We start from the raw sequence: 7,227 nt of genomic DNA on the forward strand, positions 1-7,227 counted from the left end.
AAAGAATTCTACATTTAGATAATATATATTTCAGTAAGCGTAACCTTATTAACGATACAAAGTATCAAAACGTGAGAGAAGTATATTATAGCAGGTTTTGGCAGTTAATTTGGCAATTTCGGGATTTGAGAGTACAAACATACTTTTTTGTTCATCATTCATATTAATAAAATCAGCATTGATATCCTTGGCTTTATCAAATAAGACATTTCTAAGAAGTTGGTAAGCAGGACATTGTGTTAACACATGTATTTCTGTTTCAACATTTTGTTTACAAATTGGACAAATCCTGTTATTAACATCTAAATTCTCATATCTTCCTGTTTCCAGACGAAGGGGTGCAACTCCACATCTAAATTTTGCTAATGCTGATCGATGCTTTTTAGGCATTGGTAAATATACATATTTTTCAGTTTCATACTGACATTTAAACAATTGATATGTGCGTAGTTTATTTCTGGTACTACCAACAGAACCAGTTGGACTAGATATACGTTGTTTCCATTCATTAATAAACAAATTCATACTATTTTGCCCAACCATATCACAAAATTTCCTAGATGACAAAACATTACATGTATCTAATATATGTGATAAATTTATCAATTTTAAATGTTCTACAAAGTTGAACTGCCAGTTTTTACATCTAGTGCTAGCTCTAGAATAACAATACGCATACATGCATTTTCAAACATATATACAACTATTCACATAAAACCTACATGAGACCATTCATTTAAGAATTTCAAGAGACATTATAATAATGAGAAACACATTCAAGACCTATTACTGTTAGATTAGAATCAAACAGTATAATTACAATATGATATATAAACAGAATATTAAATGTTAGGTAACACCATCGTTAATCAAAAATTAAAAACTGCCCGAAAAAGACGATGTAAGAAATTGAGAACTGTAAATCGGAGCCCTAACGCATAAATTGTATAAGTCATGTTTTTGCCAATTATAGTTTATATAATAAATTTCATTTTTCATCTTAACATATAAGTTTTATAAAAATGATAGTTACTATAGCTTATAACATACGTCTACAAACTGCAATATTATCATGAAATTCTATTTCAACGCTATATTTGATATTCTGTAAGTCACTTTCGTCAGGCTCACAGTAAGCGAAAGGAAGATCAATGTCTGAGCTTGTGTATAAATATTTTGCTAATAAATGAAGATCAAATCTTATTAATAAAAGATACTAGTTTTGATAATATACGTCTACAAACTGCATTATTAATATTAAGTGCAATTAAAACGCTATATTTGATATTTTTAAAATCACTTTCGCTTCCTCTCCTTAACATTGAAAATACGAAAGTGAGCGAAAATAAGATCTCTGAAATTGCTATATAGAAATAATGAAAATGCATGAATATTAAAACCTCATAATGATTTTTAAGTATTTTTTATTCATTTCTGAAACTATGTGTCTACAAACTGTTGTATTAATATAAATTCAAAATAAAAGGTATATTGAATGTTTTATAAGTCACTTTCGTATTTTTCAATGTGAGCGAAAGGAAGATCTATGTAGTTGTGTATAGAAATTATGCAAATAAATAGCGATTAAATCATCATATATAATGATTATTTTTGAAAATGAATATTATCAATTTATGATAGTATACGTCTACTTAGAGAAATTTTAGTCAAAAATCAACTTAACCAGTATATTTAATATTTTATATGTCACTTTAGTATTTTTCAATGTGAGCGAAAGGAAGATTTCTGAACTTGTGTATAGAAATCATGCAAATAAATGGCGATTAAATCATCATAATGATAATTTTTAATAATAGATATTATCAATCAAATTCCAAAACTATACGTCTACAATCTTTTATAATTATATAGATTCAAATTAATCGCTATATTTGATATTTTGAAGTCACTTTCGTATTTTTTCAATCAGAGCGAAGGAAGATATCTGAACTTGTTTCTAAAAATAATGCAAATAAATAGCGATTAAATCATCATAATGATTATTTTAAAAAATAGGTATCATCAAGTTCTGATAATATACATCTACAAATTGTAATTTTAGTAAACATTTCAATTAAACAGAATATTTAATATTTTATAAGTCACTTTCGTATTTTTCAATGTGAGCGAAAGGAAGATATAAGAACTTGTGTATAGAAATTATGCAAATTAGTAGCGATTAAATCATCATTATGATTATTTCTGTTAATAAATATAATTATTTTCTAATAATATACGTCTACAAACTGCAAGTTTGTTTTAAAAGTCTATTAAAATGTTATAATTACTATTTTAAAAGTCACTTTCGCTCACTTTCGCTCACTTTCGTCAAAAATCTCACTTTCGTATTTTAGGCATACCGCGCATTAATTGCAGATAAACATCCGGAGAAATTGGGTGTAGCAAACAGGTATTTCTAAATTGTTTATTTCTCAATTAAGCATTGTCACTGTCATTGCACACAATAAAAGTAGATGCTTTTATAATTTTTTATTCCGTTTTATCGTTAAGACCTCTTCAACCTTTATGAATTATTTTGGACAAACTCAGAAAACATCAAATTAGATTCTATTATTGAGGATCAAGCTTGTTTTGTTTTTTACTAAATTATTTTAGAACTTCTCCCTGTCAACATCGGTATCGTTGTAATCCGAACATGTGCCCATTTGTTTAATCAACAGCACATAATTGATCTTAAAATATGGCCTTGATTAGATCAATGACGATTGTACAGCTTTAACAATTTTTCCAAAGTCTGCTGATCCCGGCGATCCCATTGGATTGCCACTGCGAGGTCCGCGCAACCAGATTGGGTGAAATTCTTGCTGCGGGATATCCTCACCGTGGATCACTGTGAAATATTGCAGGGATATTTTGCTCTCTCAGGAGACCATTAATCAATTTATTACATGTATTTAATTGCGTCTGTTAAAAAAATAACAAACATTTGTCTCCTATAATTTCTGAATTGCGGATATTTACAGGCCTGTTTTAAGAAATGATAAAATATTTAATTGTTATTGACCAAAATTCAATGCCGATTGTTGAAATTCCATTGTGCTAAAATACGCAAAGACATAAAGTAGCAAAGTATCATCCATAAAATTGATAAATAGTAGATGAAATATAATGTTTCCATTGTTAAATAATACACACTAGACTACGGTGTACATGTACGAGAATATTTATAGCGATATTTATCACTGCAAATCTGTGACTGACCATAGTATGTCCCCTGCAATTTTCCACTAGCTGTTCAAAGTGTCTGCAGGGAGTGAGTGACAAAGCGGAAAGTGCAAATATCGTTTGAGCTGTACTGTAGACATGTGTGCACATTAAAATCTCAAGGAAGTTACTTAAAAAGAGGCAGCACGAAATACCCAAATACACCTTAATATACCCAAATATTGCCCAAATATACCCAAATATTGCCCAATATAAATAAATGTTTTATAAAAAATGCTGTTTTAATCATGAATACAACATACACCTTCACTAGGATATACAGTAATCAAACATACCCAAATAAACATTTTCCTATCGTTGTTTTTTTAACCAAAATAAAGTATATGTACTCGATTAAAGCTATTAATTTAAAAAAAAATAACATGAACACTTGTATAATATGATATGAAATTTCAACAAAAATACACCTTAAAAATGTAAGAATAGAATAGAATAGAATAATGTTTTATTACCAATCATGGGCCTTCTCAGGCATACAATAAGTGTAGACAACAAATATTATATCTTGATTTAAAATTGCAAGCATATTCATAAAGAACCTATAGTAGATAAGCAAATGTCGGAACTTTATTTTCTTACAACATCTTAACTGCCCATTTCAACGGAATGAATGAAAGTTATAGCAGGCTAAGTCATATAATTTTATAAATATTTATTAATTTCTCATTAGGCCACAGAAAATTAATTTTTAGACTCTCATCCTTGCCCGCCCGTATCAAAATCTTTCCGCTCCAAAATAATTTATTTTCATAAAAAAAAATTGTTCATTTCGCAGACGTCTGTGGATGAAAATTCGTCCGAAAATCGTGGTTGAATATTCGCGGGACAAACGCATACAAATCAGACTGAGGTTTACAGCGTCTAGGGATCAAGATTTTAAATACGTTCGTTTTCGATCAGTAAAATTGTCAAAATGTTCGTCATATGTGAAATATATGATGCAGTAAACAAGAAAACTGTTTGTGATTGGTTTGGGTTTAGTTTTGATCAAAATCTGGGTGGAAATGATGCGACGTTCATCAATATATTTGAAAAATTTTGCCAAAATATAGATTTAAACACTTTTCTTTATTCATACATTTCTGTTTTTTCAGGTCGTAAAAGTGATGGATGAAATAAATTATAAATTCCACCCACCCGCCCCAATTATTTCTTGAAACCTGGATGAGAGTCTAAAGATTAATTTTCTATGGCCTTATAATCTATATTTTATAAAAACAAAAATAAATATTGCTATATTTGGGTGTATTTGGTTATATTTGGGTATTTCGTGCCACCGCTAAATTAAAAGACTTAATTAAAAACATGATAAAAAGAAGAACATTTAAAAATGTTAAAAACAAAGGGCTGGAATACTAGGGTTAGACATGTTCAAACTTCAATGCAAGCTGTGGGTAGGGAGTGGAGCAACTGCAGAGGGTAGGTTGTTCCAGTGGTATACTGTCCTAGGAAAGAAGAAGTTATTATAGTCTGAAGTTGCTGTGAATAACCTGTAACACAAGGCCATGGGGTGGTGTTTAGGAGAGGTGTGTCACATATTCTTCTTTGTGGATAAAATCTTTAAAAAACTCAATAACCTGTGGTATAATGAAATTGAAAAAAAAACAAAACATGCAATGTATACTGGCATGCGAGCAGTTCCCGTACAAAAATCGTAGTTATTTAAACATTATTTTTTATTACGCTCACTCACCAAAATTTGAATGTTACACATCAATATTCGGCTCGTCACACAAATCATGGAAATTCCATCATGTTCTAAACATAGAATAACCTTTAGTTATGAGGCCTCATATGGGGTACCGAAATTATCCATTATTTTGTATGAAGAGAAGTAGTTCCCGTACATAAAATTTAACCCATTATAATTATACAATTTTATTATATCGGACCTATTTTTCATTTATAATTGTTGAACAGACCATTTTCTAAGAGATAAATAGATGTAATTCAGGAAATAGAAAGTAGACTAAACGCGTGTATCTATTACCCGGTACCGTTACCCCCAACGCATTCACATGCGATGGCATGCTTGTATGCATGATATTTTACGCATCAAAGCCATAAAATTATTTTTTATAAAAACATTGGTCAAAATTCTGATAATTAAACAAGTTTTCATCACATTGCCTTCTTATCTGTAAACAGGTGGTATTAGTGGAAAACCCTTTAACATGCCTCACGTGTAAGTATGTTTGCGCATGCGCGCAAGGACGGAATCCCCCAGATAAAACAAGGTCACGTTTTGACAACGCACAGGTGAAAGTGATTTAAAATGAGACTTTTTATACGTACTGCCGAACTGACACTTAGATTTTGTCTCGTTTATGTATCTGCTTGATTTGAAATGAATTTTTGAAGAATGCATGTAAAAATCAAGCGTTTAAATGAAAAATACGGGTACTGCTTCTGTACGGGAACTGCTCGCATGCCAGTAGATTAAGTTTATTGGTCTCAGTTGCTATTTTATTAGCTCACCTGAGCTAGTTCAGGGTGAGCTTTTAGGATCGTTGAATGTCAGTCGTCTGTCCACACTTGTTTGTTAACACTCTAGTGGTCACATTTTTGCCTCAATCATTATCAAAATTTGTCAGGATGCTTATCTAGGTAAAAGCTCGGATGAGTTTGAACATGGGTCATCTTGGATGAAAAACTAGGTCACAGGAGTTAAAAAATTTAAAAAAAGAAAAACCTTGTTAACACTCTAGCGGTCATATTTTTGCCTCAATCATCATCAAACTTTGTCAGGAAGCTTGTCTAGTTAATAGCTCGCATGAGTTTGAATATGGATCATCTCGGATGAAAAACTTGGTCATAGGAGCTAAAAATAGAAAAACCTTGTTAACACTCTAGTGGTCACATTTTTTACTTAATTATCATCAAACTTGGTCAGGATGCTTGTCTAGGTAATTGCTAGGATGAGTTCGAACATGGGTCATCTCGGATGAAAACTAGGTCACAGGAGCTAAAAATAGAAAAATCTTGTTATCACTCTAGTGGCTACTGTTTTGATCCAAATATCCTTGAAATTGGTCTGAAAGTTTGTTTTGATGATTTCTAGGTCAAGTTTGAATATGGGTCACCTGGGGTCAAAAACTAGGTCACACTGCTCAAATATGGATAATCCTTGTAAACACTCTATTGGTCACATTTTTAACTCACCTGTCATGAAACTTGCCGCTGACCGCTGTTCCATCCATGGAGTACATAATTTATGTGAGGGACAAAACCTCATCTAGTTTTACTTTAAGTTTTTAATAAAGAGGTAGTTTTTCTCACTTTCTGGTCTTTGGATAGGTCAATCATATGCATATGAAAAAGAATATTTTATTGAAAACATTGAACTGCATTGAAGTACAAAAGCCTAAAATCATAAAGTAAAAAAAAATTAGGTTGAATTTCTAACATAGATTAACTGGGGCTCTTAAAACAGTAAAGTATGCCAAATATACTCAAAAATAAATTGAAAATTGTATTTTTGTGCTATTATTAGCTCAGTTTAACAATTAGAATAATTTTTCTGGAAAAAATGAATGATCTGAAATTTTCCACAGAAATTCTGGGTCTAGACCAATATTAACCTTTCACCCCATGAGCATATTGCGAAAAATGGCCATTTTCATTGAAAAGCCTCCTGTAACAAGTTCAAACTGCTATGAAACTATGAAAAATGCTTCAATATTGATGAAACTTGGCATAAATGTTGCCTAGACCATAGCCTCTGTAACAGCATGCTCAATCGTAAATTTCCTGTTACCATGCCAATGGGGGGACATCTCAAAATTGCCAAAAATCACTATTTTGCATTGTTTTTCCATCAAAACTGATTTCAAAGTGCTGCAACTTCTCAGTGAATTGAGATAGAGTAAAGGGCTTTTCAGCATTGGTTACTAGTTACCCTAAGGCCATTTTTAGCCTGTCACATGTCCAAAATTTTCTTGGCGATGAGGGGGACTACCGCCCCCTTCAAACCCCCCAAAC

The sequence above is a fragment of the Ruditapes philippinarum genome, unplaced genomic scaffold, assembly GCF_026571515.1.
Source record: "Ruditapes philippinarum isolate M1 unplaced genomic scaffold, ASM2657151v2 ctg10998_1_1_1_1, whole genome shotgun sequence".
In the NCBI taxonomy this organism is placed as follows: domain Eukaryota; kingdom Metazoa; phylum Mollusca; class Bivalvia; order Venerida; family Veneridae; genus Ruditapes; species Ruditapes philippinarum.